The sequence below is a fragment of the Mustela erminea genome, chromosome 2, assembly GCF_009829155.1.
Source record: "Mustela erminea isolate mMusErm1 chromosome 2, mMusErm1.Pri, whole genome shotgun sequence".
Taxonomy (NCBI): Eukaryota; Metazoa; Chordata; class Mammalia; order Carnivora; family Mustelidae; genus Mustela; species Mustela erminea.
This window is the reverse complement of record NC_045615.1, coordinates 122,776,130-122,792,782: the sequence shown is the minus strand read 5'-3', so window position 1 is coordinate 122,792,782 and position 16,653 is coordinate 122,776,130. Positions and strand designations below refer to the sequence as shown.

At 36.1% G+C, this 16,653-nt stretch overlaps 1 pseudogene; it reads left to right on the top strand.

Moving 5' to 3' along the window:
• The first annotated feature begins 3,499 nt into the window (after positions 1-3,499).
• Positions 3,500-4,970, top strand: LOC116584967 (annotated as a pseudogene).
• The last annotated feature ends 11,683 nt before the right edge of the window (positions 4,971-16,653 follow it).

Sequence of the window (16,653 nt, the reverse complement as noted above, 5' to 3'; positions counted from 1 at the left end):
GGGGATAGAAGAAAATTATGTCATCAATATTTTTCTGAAGCAAACTGGGGTTAAAGTTTGTACACAATCTCTTACAAGGCAGGGGCTTTCAAATTTTGACAGTTACTACCCAGAATGTGGACATTATTTTCCATCATGATCTTTACACGTATCATACACAACACAATGTAACACAAGGACAGAAATTCTTCTGAAACAACACTATGTATGATGCTCTCTGGAATTTTCTCCTATTCCTCATTCATTTAAAATAATGTTGATTGAGATCCATCAATTTTATTTTCTGAAAATTAAATAGTTCTGACTAAAAGTTTGAAACATCAGGGCGCCTGGGTGGCTCAGTGGGTCAAAGCCTCTGCCTTTGGCTCAGGTCATGATCCCAGGGCCCTGGGATAGAGCGGATAGAGCCCCACATTGGGCTCTCTGCTTCACAGGAAGCCTGCTTCCTCCTCTCTCTCTCTGCCTGCCTCTCTGCCTACTTGTGATCTCTGTCTGTCAAGTAAATAAATAAAACCTTAAAAAAAAAAAAGTTTGAAATATTCTGCCAAAGATGTCTATGATTCTGAACTGGAAAAAAAAAAAAAATCCAGTCCAAGCTTGAAGTTTTCTTTGTACGTGTTTCCTGGTGATTCTTCTAAGCGTACTATTCAGGAGAGGGCCCATTCCTTTAACTCTACAAGGATTCCCCTGGGCAATGCTTAATGGGAATTTGCCTAGAAAATGTTATTAAGGAGGAGGGGGGAATGTGAATAGATTCCTCATCAGCTCAATCTGTGTGCTCACTCTGCCCCCAGGGAACCCAATAAACAGAGGTAACTAGTTAAAGTGGTAGACCAAAATTTCCTGCTGAGACTCAGCTGAAAGCAGTGGCAGCCTTCTTCTCCATTTGCCCCTGCCAAGAATGAACAATGTCAGCTCAGGTCCTCAAATAGTTTAACAATTAAAATTTCTTTGAGTGCCAAAACAGTGTATCATAATCTCATTCAGTCCATTAAATGTAGATTAAACTGCAGAATATCTTTAAATACTGGATCTTGAAATAAATATATTGTGTCAGGACAGGATTTAAAAAGTTAAAGAAAACAGAACAAAAGTATCTGTTGTCTTTGCATATTTTAAATGTTACTTTTATTTATTTCATTTACTTAGATGTACATCTGTCTAAATATGTATGCATGTAAGTACTCAGATATAAACTATGTTGCTTATAGCATATAACAGTAAAAATACTGTAAACTGTAACTGTCTAAGTTATTTTGTCATTGCCTTTAAGAGATAGTAAAAGGACATATGAAAACTCTTCTCTGCAGTTAAACTGTGTTGAGTCATAGAATTTCCATTTTGTTATGATCAAGATAAAAAGAAAATAATAGTTGCTTTAGCGAAATAAGTCAAGCAGAGAAAGACAACTATCATATGATCTCCCTGATATGAGGGGGCTTAAGTGGGTAGGAGAAGAATAAATGAAACAAGATGGGATTGGGAGGGAGACAAACCATAAGTGACTCTTAATCTCACAAAACAAACTGAGGGTTGCTGGGGGGAGGGGGTTTGGGAGAAGTGGGTGGGATTATGGACATTGGGGAGGGTATGTGCTTTGGAGAGTGCTGTGAAGTGTGTAAACCTGGTGATTCACAGACCTGTACCCCTGGGGATAAAAATACATGTTTATAAAAAATAAAAAATTAAAAAAAAAAACGTGAATCAGATTTATTATAAATGTAGCACTTCTTCAAGACACAACACTATTATGAATATTAATAATCAGAAAATCAAAAATATATAAAACTAGTAAGACAATAAATATAATGGTAATTATTTGTATTGCAAACAAGAAGTAGAACAGATAATATATTTAAATATATATTTTTTTAATCTCAAGACTAGCAGCTAGCTATTTGTGGAGTTTATTACAAGCCAAAAAAAGGATCTATTCTGACCGCTGACTAGATATGTTATGGTGATTTAAATCCTTTATGTATTTTTTTAAATGGTGTTAAGTGGGAAGGAAAATTAAGCCAAATGATAGTTAAAGCATAGAACTTTATGTTTTTACCATGTACAGAATCTAAAATGTAATAATGTACGCTTTCCAAATAATCAGAAAAAAAAGCTCATTGAAATAAAAATAATGGCCCTATATAAAAAATGGAAAACACTGGAAAAAGTAAACTAATAATTGTGCAAGAGTGACAGAAATGAAATAAATTATTTATTACACTGTGTATAAATGAGTTAACATTTCCTATTGAAAAAAATTCAAATTCTTCTCACAGAGAAACTTTTTAAAGCAAATGACTAAAACAACTCAATGTGAAGGCTCAGGAGGAAAAACCAGATGGTTTCAAAGAAAAACAGAAAGTAGGGCAAACAACAATTATATTAGGTGAAAAATCACCCAGCTGAGTAGGATACACATCTTTAAATGATGAAGGGACAATTTCCACTTCAAGTCCTGGAACTAAAGGACCTGACAATGTTGAACTTTACTGAAGCCTTGAACTCCTGTAAAACAGCACTGATCAAGGAAACTGCTTACTACAAAGAGCCACCCTTCCCCATATCACTTAGGAACTTGTGGATTGTTTGCCTATGATGAGATCAAAGACCCTCTAGTTCTTCCTCTTTGACTCATGATTAGCTGGACTGCCTTCACTGACCAGTCTGCACAAAAATACCTACTATTAACCTAACTAGTCTGGACTCTGCTCACACTCACTACCCCTTTCACTCTGCAGCTCTGGGACCTTGATGTTCCTTGGAGCAGTCACTGAAAAATGCAAAAATGTCTCTTTAGCCATTCTTCCTGAAATCAGCAGACTTCAGCAAAAACATTTCCTAGTCAACTATCTGATGATCTCACCTCACCTTCTCATTCCTCTTTACCCCATTCTTTCTAGCCTGTTCACTTCCTTTCTGTAAAAGAGGAGCCCTGTTTCTCAGTTTCTATGAGTTCAACATTGTGTGTGTGTGTGTGTGTGTGTGTGTGTGTTTAGATTCCACATACAAATGATAGCATGCATTATTTATCTTTCTCTGTCTGACTTTATTTCACTTAATATAAGACCCTTGATCTCCATCATATGTTGCAAACAGCAGGATTTCTTTCTTATGGCTGAATAATATTCTATTATGCATACATGTGCATGTTGCATGTGCATCCATTTTCTTTATTCACTCAACCTTTGATGGACACTTAAGTTGTTTCCATATCTTGGCTATTGTGATTAATACTGTCATGAACATGGGAGTACATATATCTCTCTAATATTCTATTTTCATTTCCTTTGGATATATACCCAGAAGTGGAATTGTTGGATCATATGGTAGCTTATCTCTAATTTTTTGAGAAATCTCTGTACTGGTTCTGACAATGGCACTTCTAGTTTATATTCATACCAGTAGTGTGCAAGGATTCCCTTTCCTCTATATTCTTCCTGTCACCTGGTTCCCCTTGTCTTTTTCAAAATAGTCATTCTAGCTTTTTTGCAATGGGTTTGCTGCCAGAATACAGGTGTCATGAAAACCACCACTCAACCTAAACCAGAATGGGGGAGGAAAAGACTCATATCAACATTGTTGTCATGGAACATGTAGATTCGGGCAAGTCTACCACTACTGGTCATCTGATCTACAAATATGGTGGGATCAACCAAAGAACTATCGAAAAATTTGAGAAGGAGGCTGCTGAGATAGGAAAAGGCTCCTTCAGCTATGCCTGGGTCTTGGATAAACTGAAAGCTGAACGTGAACATGGTATTGCCATTGATATCTCCCTGTGGAAATTCAAGACCAGCAAGTATTACGTGACCATCATTGATGCTCCAGGACACAGAGACTTTATCAAAAACATGATTACAGGCACATCTCAGGCTGACTGTGCTGTCCTGATTGTTGCTGCTGGTGTTGGTGAATTTGAAGCCAGTATCTCCAAGAATGGGCAGACCCATGAGCATGCCCTTCTGGCTTACACACTGGGTGTAAAACAACTAATTATTGGTGTTAGCAAAATGGATTCCACTGAGCCACCCTACAGCCAGAAGGGATACGAGGAAATCATTAAGGAAGTCAGCACCTACGTTAAGAAAATTAGCTACAACCCCGACACAGTAGCATTTGTGCCAATTTCTGGTTGGAATGGTGACAAATGCTGGAGCCAAGTGCTAACATGCCTTGGTTCAAGGGATGGAAGGTCACCCATAAAGATGGGAATGCCAGTGGAACCACACTGCTTGAAGCTCTGGATTGCATTCTGCCACCAGTTCATCCAAATGACAAGCCCTTGCGTCTGCTTCTCCAGGATGTCTACAAAATTGGTGATATTGGTACTGTCCCTGTGGGCCGAGTGGAGACTGGTGGTCTTAAACCTGGCATGGTGGTCACCTTTGCTCCAGTCAATGTTACAACTGAAGTCAAGTCTGTTGAAATGCACCATGAAGCTTTGAGTGAGGCTCTTCCTGGGGACAATGTGGGCTTCAATGTCAAGAACGTATCTGTCAAAGATGTTCGTTGTGGCAATGTGGCTGGTGACAGCAAGAATGACCCACCAATGGAAGCAGCTGGCTTCACAGCTCAGGTGATTATCCTGAACCATCCAGGCCAAGTTAGTGCTGGATATGCACCTGTGATGGATTGTCACACAGCTCACATTGCTTGCAAGTTTGCTGAGCTGAAGGAGAAGATAGATCATCATTCTGGAAAAAAGCTGGAAGATGGTTGCAAGTTCTTGAAATTTGGTGATGCTGCCATTGTTGATGTGGTTCCTGGCAAGCCTATGTGTGTTGAGAGCTTCTCTGACTATCCTCCTCTGGGCCGTTTTGCTGTTCATGACATGAGACAGATGGTGACAGATGTGGGTGTCATCAAAGCAGTGGACAAGAAGGCAGCTGGAGTTGGCAAGGTCACCAAGTCTGCCCAGAAAGCTCAGAAGGCTAAATGAATATTTTCCCCAATACCTGCCACCCCAGTCTTTTTTTTTTTTTTTTTTAAGATTTTATTTATTTTTTTGACACAGAGAGAGGCAGGCAGATAGAGTGGTGGAGACAGTCTCCCCTCTGAGCAGAGAGCCCAATGCGGAGCTGGATCCCAGGATCCTGAGATCATGCCCCGGGGCCAAAGGCAGAGGCTTAACCCACTGAGCCACCCAGGTGCCCCTGCCACCCCAGTCTTAATCATGGTGGAAGAATGGTCTCAGAACTGTTTGTGTCAATTGGCCATTTAAGTTTAATAGCAAAAGACTGGTTATTGATAACAATGCATCGTAAAACCTTCAGAAGGAAAGGAGAATGTTTTGTGGACCATTTGTTTTTTTGTGTGTGTGTGTGGGGGGGGGTAGTTTTAAGTTCTTAGTTTTTAAAATCAGTACTTTTTAATAGAAACAACTTGACCAAAAATCTGTCACAGAATTTTGAGACCCATTAAAACAAAAGTTAAATGAGAAAAAAAAAATAGTCATTCTCATAAGTGTGAGGTGATATCTCATTGTGGCTTTTGTTTGCACTTCCCTGATGATTAGTGATGTTGAGCACCTTTAATGTACCTCTCGGCCATTTGTATATCCTCTTTGGAAAAATGTCTATTCGGTTCTTATTATCTTTTATTCATTTTTTTTTTTTTGCTATTTAGTTGTCTGAGTTCTGTATATATTCAGCAATTAAAAAAAAAACCAAAATAAAACAAACAAATGAACAAGCAAAACCCTAACGTCTAAAGATCTAATGTATAACATGGTGACTATAGCTGATAGTACTATGGTACATAACTGAAATTTGCAAAGAGGGTACAACTTAAAGGTTCACATCTATAGATAGATGTAGACATAGATAAGTATATTTACTAAGAGAGAGTGAGAGAGAAATAAGAACATCTATGTTCCTGTGGTAAAAGATGAATTTTTCTCTAATTCTTTTTAAACTGCAACTGCAAATAACAAAGAAAAACATAAAAGGTAATTTAAAAATGTTACTTCCTTTTAAAATGAATTTGGTTTTCACTAAGAAACCATAAAAGACTGAGAAGCAAATTGCATACATTTATTCATGGGATGAGGAAAGTCTTTTCTGTACTACATAAAAATAGGAAATTTTGGGAAAAGATTATTAGATATAGTACATGTAAAAATGTGTGTATGTATGTGTCTCAGTCATTTGGGACTGCTATGAGAACTTAGCATAGACTGAGTGGCTTAAACAAAATCATTCCTTTCTCACAGTTCTATGGACCGGAGGTCCAGGACTAGGATGTCAGCATGGTTAGGTTCTGGTGAGAGCCCTCTTCAGAGTTGTAGTAAGCTGCTTATTCATTGTGTCTTCACAGGGTGGAAAAAGAGTGAGCTAGATTTTGGTCCCTTTCTGTAAGGGCACTAATCCCATTCATGGGAGCTCCACACTCATGATCTAATTATTTCTCAAGATCCTACCTCCAAATACCTTCACATTGGTGACTAGTTTCCATATGAATTTCACTGGTTCACAAATGTTCAGTCCATATACACATGCATATAAATCCATACATGCATGCATTGATTTATACGTGTTAGTGTACATAAATATGTAAGTATACACATACGTAAGTAAATATATTAAATACATGTGTAAGTAAATATATTAAAAGACCAAAAATCTCAGAAAATACTTTGAAATTAATGTTGGCCAAATGCTAAATCCTTAAATGGTCCTAATAGGTGTGAATTGTGTATAACCCAAATCTAAGGGGAAAATTGGCTTTTATAGCTTATACATTTATTGAATATTGTAGATTTGTCAACTAGAAAATGTTGACAGATTACAGATAGTGAGGTGTGATGTGGAGGTGCTGCTGCTTCTGATTTATACAATATGCTACATTGGTGGGGGAGATGATTGTTGGTCCTGTCAGAGCAGAGAATACAGTCCAAGTCTTATTATGTACTGTACTTTTATATTTACATTTATATAATTTGCCGGTAGCACTTATACAAACAATATAGTATGCTTCTGTTCAAGGAAATATTTACAAACATCAGTATCTGCAGTTTCCTGAGTCAAGTTCTCTGGTAATAACAAGGCCACAGCCCAGTCTTCAAGCATTTCAGAAAGCTCTCTGACATTCAACATTCCAAATAAAAAGAAAAAAAATTATAAAGATTGAAATAAAAATAATGCCCCATCTGAGGAAATTGAATTCAACATCACAGTTATTGAAGTAATGCAAACAAAAATATGAGATGCTATTTTATTGCCATAAAAATGAACAGTTAAGCATAATGAAAACCCTAGCACTTGCATGGAGGCAAGAAATTGCTCATCTCCATCATTAAGGCTTTTTTTTTTTCCCTGAAACAAATTTGGTTGTATCTCAAAATTCTTAAAAATACCATCATTTTAGTTCTAGGAATTCACCATATGGAAATAATATTCAAAGACACAAATTAAGCTGTATATACAACAGTTTTCATTTTACATTATTTTAATAGCAAAATATATGCCTTATGATTAAAAATAGAAATATTTAAAATGGAATATTTTCAACACACTCCCAAGTTGAAAAAGGAGATAAAAATATCTGAATATGACTGTTATTGCATTTAATTCATACACACAATATATTTAAATTGTGTAATAGATAATAAATTATGTATTCCATAACATCTTTTATATACTCTCATCTGTTAAGATCTAAAATGTATATATTGTATATTATTACTCGTATAAGACAAATTGTATATTTTCTTAATAATATAGTGCATGATATATATCATGTACCACATTATGTATAATTTATTATATTCAATCATTATAAATGTAATATATATAATATATATTAATATAATGTAATATATAATGTAATAAAATATGATTATATTTTATAACAGTTACTATATTTAACTTCTGCTATAGACTGAATATTTGTGTCACTCCAGAATTTAACTGTGATGCCCTAACCCCTAATGTGACTATATTTGGGGATAGTGCTTTTAAAGAGATAATTAAGGTTAAGAGAGGTCATGAGGATAGGGCTCAGATTTAATAGTCTTAGAGTTCTTGTAAGAATAGACATCATGAGCTCTCTCCCTTGCTCTTTTAGCATACACACAGAGAAAAGGTCTTGTCAGTACACAATGAGAAGGAGGCCCTCTGCAAGCCAGGAAGTCAGGTATCACCAGAACCAAATCTGTCAGCACCTTGATCTTGAATTCCCAGCTTCCAGAACTGTGAGAAATAGATTTCTGTTGTTTAAGCCACCCAGTCTTTGGTATTCTGTTATGGCAGCTTGACCTAAAACAGCCTCTTTTCAGATTTTCAATTTTTTTGGTTTACATTTTTAAATTTTAAAATGTTTTTTATTTGTTTTAAATGGAGCTTTGCAGCACTTATTATACTTTAGCAGAAGTCTCAGAATAACTGATAAAATTAAGTGAAACTATAAAGACATTTACTTTCTCAAACAGAAATCAGTTCTCTATTTAGTAGGAAGCAGATTTGTTCTTAGTCCAGTGGCTCAGTGATACCATGAAGGATCAAGGCCTCCTCTCACATTCTCTCCTGTGAGCCTCAGAAGATTATTTAACCTCATAGTTGAAAGAGGTTTTGTTTTGTTTTGTTTTTAAGTTTTTTATTTAATTCTAGCATACAGTGTAATATTAGTTTCAGGTGTACAACTTAGTGATTCAACACTTCTATACATTAATCATTGCTCATCACAAGTGCCCTCTAAATCCCCATCAGCTACTTAACCCAACCCCACTCCCACCTCCTCTCTGGTAACCATCGATTTGATCTCTATAATTAGGAGTATGTTTCTTAGTTTTCCTCTTTTTTTTCCCCCCGGTGATCATTTGTTTTGTATCTTAAATTCCACATATGAGTGAAATCATATGATATTTGTTTTTCTCTGACTGACTTATTTCACTTAGCATAATACCATCTTGCTCCATCCATGTCATTGCAAATGGCGAGATTTCATTCTTTTTGATTAAAAAAAAAAAAAGCTTTTTTCTCTTCTTTACCCATTCAGTTGATGGATATTTAGGCTATTTCCATAATTTATTGTTGATAAGGCTGCTATAAATATCAGAGTACCTGTACCATTCAAATTAACATTTTTGTATCCTTTGTGTAAACACCTAGCTGCACAATTGCTGGGTCATAGGGTAGTTCTGTTTTTAACTTTTTGAGGAACTCCATACTGTTTTCCAGAGCGCCTGCACCAGTTTGTATTCCTACAAACAGTATAGGAGGGTTCCCTGTTCTCAGCATCCTCACCAACTTCTGTTATTTCCTGTGTTGTTAATTTTAGCCGTTCTGACAGGTGTGAGGTGATAGCTCATTGTAGTTTCGATTAATATTTCCCTGATGATGAGTGAAGTTGAGCATTGTTTCATAAGTCTGGTGTCCACATGTATGTGAAAGACAGTTCTATGCTGAGGTTCATACTAGATACCATCCAAAACAGGGAGAAGAGAAGTAAAAAGAGTAATTGTGTGTGTGGCCCTAAACTGAGTCCTACCTATACCTACAATAAGGCGATTATGACCAGTGGGGAATGGAGTTACTGTGATTATTTGACTAAAATTCATTTAAACCCTGGCTCTTAGCCTACCACAAAAAATGATATTCTATTAAGAAAGAACAAAATTGGGGTTCACTAACATTATTTGAAATGAATTTAGTATCACATTACATGTCAAATCTAGCTCACTATCAGGATGGCTGCCAACAAAATAATACCAGCACTTCGACAAACATGACTTAGACTTAAATGAGAGTTAAATCCTAGTGAGGTTGTTTTGTTTGTTTGCTTTTATTTCTTATTTTTAAATTGTTGTAGCATAAAAGTTCTATGAGAATGTTCCAAACAGGCCTAATGTCTTTTCACACTAGTTTGATGAGGGTCCTGTCAACCTGTCATGGATGTGGTGGTCCCCATCCCCACTTCAGGATAGAGATACACATTCCCCAGCTGCCCGGAATGTTTATACAAAATGATAGTCAAATTGGAAGGGGAGATGAACCATGAGAGACTACGGACTCTGAAAAACAATCTGAGGGTTTTGAAGGGGCAAAGGGTAGGAGGTTGGGGGAGCCAGGTGGTGGGTATTATGGAGGGACATATGGCATGGAGCACTGGGTTTGATGCATAAACAATGAATTCTGTTACACTAAAAAGAAATCAATAAAAAAAAGATAGTCATATTGAGACAGTATTTCTTCCCCACAGTTTCTCTGAAATGTCCTATTTCCAAATTAGCAAAGAAATAAGAGTATCCTTTTGCTGCCATATAAAAGTAAAAAAATAATGAATATTTTCTAGTTGACATAATGTTGCTTTTCTGAAACAAAAACATTTACTGTTCTATTTGGTTTAATTATATTCATGTAAATTGTCACCCCAAACATTTATAATAGTCTTTTGTTCCTCCAAATGTTTTGTGGAAATTAGGGACATGTGACTTAGGCCCAGATATGGCAAAGCAGGCATAAGGAAAAGAAAACAACTGTGAAAGATACGTTTGGCAGAATAAGAGTCCTTCAGAGACATCCATACCCTAATCTCGGGAACCTGTGACTATGTGATCTTCCATGGCAAGAAGAAATCAGGGGAGCGGATAGATAAAAGCAGATAAAAGATATATAAAAGCAGATAAAAGCTGCTAAATTAGGTGACCTTAAAAAGGGGGTAGTATTTTAGGATTATCTGGGCAGCCCCAGCGTAAAGGAATCACAATGGCCCTTTAAAATGGAAGAGAGAGGCCGGAGAGGACATCAGAAAGATATGATGTGAAAGTCTCAGACCACTCTTGCTGGCTTTGAAAATGGAGGAAGGGTGCCAGGGTCCAAGGCATGTGGTCAGCTTCTAGATGCAGGAAAGTGCAAGGAAACAATCTTTCCTCTAGAGCCTGCAGAAAGGAAGGCAGCCCAACCTACATCTTGATTCAGCCCTGTGGCACTTCTGACTACTATAACTGAGATAATAAATTTATGTTGTCTTAAGGTACTCTGTTTGAGGGTCTGTGTTATGACAGCGATAGGAAACTAATGTAGAAGCCTTGATACAATTTGGGTTGAGAACTGAACCCAGGAGAATAAGGACTCAAGAACATACAGAAATATAGGAAATAGCATCTCTTTGTCCAGAGAAGAGAAATGGGAAAATTGAGCCTATATGTGTGTGTGTGTGTGTGTGTGTCTCAAAAGATAGGTTAAGTTTAACCTCAACTTCTAGATTTAGCTATAATAAGATCCTGCCTCTGATGCTGTTGTGACTGTTGCTATTGCTGCCACTGGTGCACTGCCTGATTTTGGACACTCATATTTGCATTTTATCCAGTACTGAGGTTAAGTTCTTAACCCTGTGTTTATGCTACCCTCTAAACTCAATCTCAAAGCTATAATCTCTCTTTGGTCATGTATTCCACACAGAGCACAGCCCAGCTCATCTTCTAAAGCTACATTTCTCAAACTAGCATATGCTAAAAACAGATATATCCAGAGGCTACCCTGGGGATAAGCATACAATCTCCATAAATAATCTTCAGGAAATACCAGTTTTATGCAAAGACCTAAAGGAAAAAAGAAAACATTAACATTACAGTTGGACAAGCAAAACTATAGAAACTTTTTCTGGTTGAGCAAATATTATCCTTTAAAAATATTTCATGAATATACCAATATTTATATGCAATCAGATATTGGGAAATTAGGAATTTTGTGCTTTCAAAGAATCATATGACATCAGTCTCATTAATACTGTGGTCTTGAATCAGCCAGAATGAATTGTGTTATTTCACACGTTATCAACCATTCTTGTGCCTACCCCCAAAACCCAATCATATTGGCCTGAAAATAGGAGATAGCACCACTTGATTTTTCCTTTTTTATGTTTATCATTTTATGAGCTAGTGTTGTTATTTTCACTGGTGATTACACATGCATAAACATACACACACATGTACATGCACATACATTGTTCACAAACCAAAACTCTTTGACAAATGCACTCCATTAAATTTTTGGTTAAAAAGAATGATTGGATAACAGGGCACCTGAGTGGCTTAGTTGGTTGAGTGTCTGACTCTTATTTCAACACAGGACATGATCTCAGTGTCTGGAGATGAAGTCCTGTGTTAGGCTTGCTCCATGCATGGCTGCTCAGTGGGGAGTCTACTTGAGATTCTCTCCCTCTCCCACTGACCCTTCCCACTCACAGGCACTCAGTTGTGTTCTTTCTCTGAAATAAATAAATAAATTTTTAAAAATAATAATTGGATAATCATTATGTCATTTAAAGATTGGAAAATTTGGGGTGCCTGGGTGGCTCAGTGGGTTAAGCCTCTGCCTTCGGCTCAGGTCATGATCCCAGGGTCCTGGGATCAAGCCCCGAATCTGGCTTTCTGCTCAGCAGGGAGCCTGCCTCCCCCTCTCTCTGCCTGCTTCTCTGCCTACTTGTGATCTCTGTCTGTCCAATAAATAAATAAAATCTTAACAAATTAAAAAATAAATAAATAAATATTGAAAAATTTGCCTTTATTATATTCTTCTTTATTTTATTTTTACTTTTTAAAATTAGAGTGCACTTTAAATTATATTTTCAACTGGGATCACAGATAAGAAAGACTAGAAGTTTGAGAAAAGGGAGGCTCCGTATGAGTATTTTAAAACATTGTGTGTTGAAATAGACATATTGTAGTCTCTCAAATAGAAAAAGATGAATTTTATAATGAATCTCTTAGTTCTACTGCAACTATAGTTAGTGAATTTATAGAGGCAGTAGTTAATCTACATAGCATATTTTGCTAACCATTTGTACTTATTATGGAGGAGATAGAAATCAATCAATTTCAATAGAAGTGATATGATGTAACTTCTGAGACTTGATGCCATCAAGAGACCTTTCAGCTTTTATTTTATCCCTCTTGGAAATTTGCCTTTAGATCACCATATACAAAAACCCTAAGCTGTCTAATGGAGGAGAAGAAAACACATGGAGCAAGGCAAGTTGACTCAGCTGGTGGCCTCCAGATCAACCATTTAACTGCAAGCATCAACTTCAAGATACAAAAATGAGGTTATCTTTAACTTTTATCTAAAATTATCATTTTATTTATTTATTTATTTTAATATTTTATTTCTTTGATGAGAGATACACAGCAAGAGAGGGAACACAAGCAGGGAGAGTGGGAGAGAGAGAGAAGCAAGCTCTTCACCAAGCAATGACCCTGAAGCGTGGCTTGATCCCAGGACCTTTGGATCATGACCTGAGCCTAAGGCAAATTCTTAATGACTGAGCCACCCAGGTGCCCCTAAAATTACTATTTAAGCTGTTAAATCCACAATTGCATGAATGACCTAAGGAAAAACCAACAGAATCCCTTGCCTCATTGAACCTAACTCACTGAAGCTGACCTTCAGAATGCTAACTGAATAGTTACCATTCAAGCTTCCAAGGAAAAGAGTTGTTTTGTTACACAGCAATAGATAACCAACACAACATTTATGTCTCATGAGACATCAAAACTTTAGGAGAACACACTAAAATAAAAAAATTGACCTTTTTAACATTGGGATTGGAAATCTTAGTCAGATCTACATGTTCATGAGATGGATTTTCTATCTTTCAATTTTCTACAGAGGACCATTAGACTTTTTTTTTTTTCCATGAATACATAACATGAGTCACCTATTTTTCAGTCTCAGCATTTTTCTCACTATTTTTTCAAGTGCCCACCTGTGATTTGTTTACCATTTCTCCAGTTTTTCAATTTCTGCAGCCTATTCTCACCATCTCACCTCAAAATCAATGTCTCTTGTGTAAGAATCTTGTTATGGTGCCATCCTAAGTACTAGTACCTGCATCAGTTATCTATGGATGCTTTAAAAATCACCCCAACCATAAGCAAACTATCTCATTGGGTCACTATTCTGTGGGCAACTTGAGCTGACCCTCAATGGACAGTTCTTTTGTTGGTCTTAACTATGTTCCCATGCAACAGCTAGACTGGGACTGGCAGGTTGTTGTAGATTCACTTACATAACTGAGAGCCAGTGATGGGTATAGGTGAAGGGGGTTCTGCTGGAAAAATTTGACTCTGTTCTATATGATTTTTTATGTGCTGGTAGGCTATACTAGACACACTCAGGGCTGTATTCAAGGCAAATAAGCATGGAAGCAAAATGCCACCTGGACCTATACTCATTCTTCCATAAACTAAAGGTCAAAGCTCATCACAAGGCCAGTCCAGATTTAAAGGATGCTATAGGAAGTTTAATGATGGCTTCTCAAAAGATACATCTATGTCCTAATAGCCAGACCCTTTGAATGTCACTTTATTTGGAAAAAAAAAAGGGGGGGGGGTGTCTAGCAGATATTATTAAATCAAAGGGTTTTGTGATGAGACCATCCTGGAAATCTCCCAGTTTACCCTAAATCTAATGACAAGGGTCCTTATAACAGACAGAAAAGTAGAAGACACAATAGAGAAGAGAACAGGCCGATGTTGGGGGCAGAGATTGGAGTGAAGTAACAACAAAGGAATGGTGCTAGCCAGCAGAAACTGGAAGGGGCAAAGAAAGATCATCCTGTAGAGACTTCAGAGGATGATGGCTTGCTGACACCTTGATTTCAGACTTCTGGTCTCCAGAACCAAGAGAGATTAAATTTTTGTTGTTTTAGTCTCCAAATTTATAGTACCCTTTTACCATGGTCATGGGAGATAACCTGCATTTTCTGATAAAGGTGTGATTAACAAAGTCACTCTGCAGAGGGGTGGATATGGGAATGGGAGGAATTACCACAGATGTATTTGAAGACACTCTATGTCTATGTTCATACATGTATTAAATCATTGCTCTTGTAGCATCATTTGAATGTCATCTTCATTAAAAATTAGAAGTTGAATAAAAATAAAAATTTAATTCTGTTAAAATGAAAGATGCCTTGCACAGAAATAATAATACAAGTTCAATTCAACAAGCAAAATTTTTAAGGCTTTAATTTTCTTATTCATCACTTTTATGATCTAGAAAAAGTTTATGTTGTTAAGAGAAAATTAGTTTCTTTATTCTTTTTTTATTTATTTTTTTAGTTTTTTTATTCTTATAGATGAATCAGTTTTGCAAAAAAAAAAAAAAAAGCTGAAACGGATGACCTTATTTCAAAACCTGATGTATTTAAATGGCCTCAAAATGTATACTTGAGCTATTGATTGAAATATAGTTCTTTACTTCATAGCAGCAATTTGTATTTATATTTTTGTTTGTATTTATAGTGATAGTCCCTACAGAACAATTAATTAAGAAAGTTGCTTTATAGAAAAATAGATGTTGAAGATATTTTAACCAGGTGTGTGAATTATTCTAGCAAACAAAATTAATCATTAAAAAATTAATAATAAATGTTAGAACTATGCCCAGATGGAGTTACAGTTATGAGGAGCCACAAATATGAGTGCTATCTCAAAACAAATTCTTTGTAAACCCGTATTATTACTGGCTTAAATCACCAATGATATCTCAAACTTATTGTCAGTATCTTAGTTACCACAAGGTGATCAATGGAATGATACAATCAGAAGTCTTGTGCAAAGAAAAAAACATGTTTTTAATGCTCATTTTTGAAACTGATTCATAATAAAGTAGAAAGGGTGTCTTCAAAAGCACTTTATCACACAACATCACCCTGAGATACCTTATGCGGACAGTTTTAGAACCCAACGTTATACTATTCTTGCTGATTTAGTTTCTCCGTTATGAAGGGGTGGGGGGAATGAGATGCAAAGAACATGAAAGCTCAATCAATGGAATGAATTCAGTCTTCCTTCTCCTTGATCAGCAATACCCCCACCAAGTCAGGAAGCTTTGTGGATATATTTTAAAAATTTAATACTCCTAAAGGACAACTTTAAGGCAAGCTAGCTAGCTAGTTAGCTAGATAGATAGAATAGATACACATATGGCATTAACAAAAGTTAAAAAACAAGGCAATGAAACTACAAAAAAAAAAAAACAATAAAGTACAGGAACTGGAAAGGTAGAAATGACTATAGGAATTGTACTCTGATTGGAACTCTTAATTCATTTATTTGTGGTTTAAATTATAGCCTCAATGGAAAAGTAATGAATAGCATCATCAATTAATTTTCTTCACTGAAGAAAAGTGGTAATTATTGCCTTGAGGCATTCAGAAAGACAGACCTGTGGATCAAAGAGCCATTTAGTTGACCATATACCAAACACTTTTGCATTTCCTTTTTTCCCTCCTTCTTCCTCCCTCCAAAATTAAACTATTCCTAATATTTCATTTCTTAGGCCAGTTTCTTTGACAGCACACCCTCATAATTACCTGAGCATACTGAATGAGGAAAATACTATTGTTACTTATAGTTATGTATTCGTGTAAGGCTAAGTTTATCAGAATATTATAAAAACATAGCAATGAAAAAATTGCTAGGATAATGTCACTTATTTAATCCCAGGCCATATTTTTTTTAGATGGTACTTTCAATGTAACAGCTAATCTTTCATTTACCATCAAGAAAAGTAAGAAACATCCCACCATTTGTTGATAATTTGAAATATTGAATGTTAAAACAAACATCATATATTTTTCATGAAAACCTTCAAACAGAACCATCTGACTTGCAATACTGTAATTCTCATATGAGATGTGAAGTCCCCA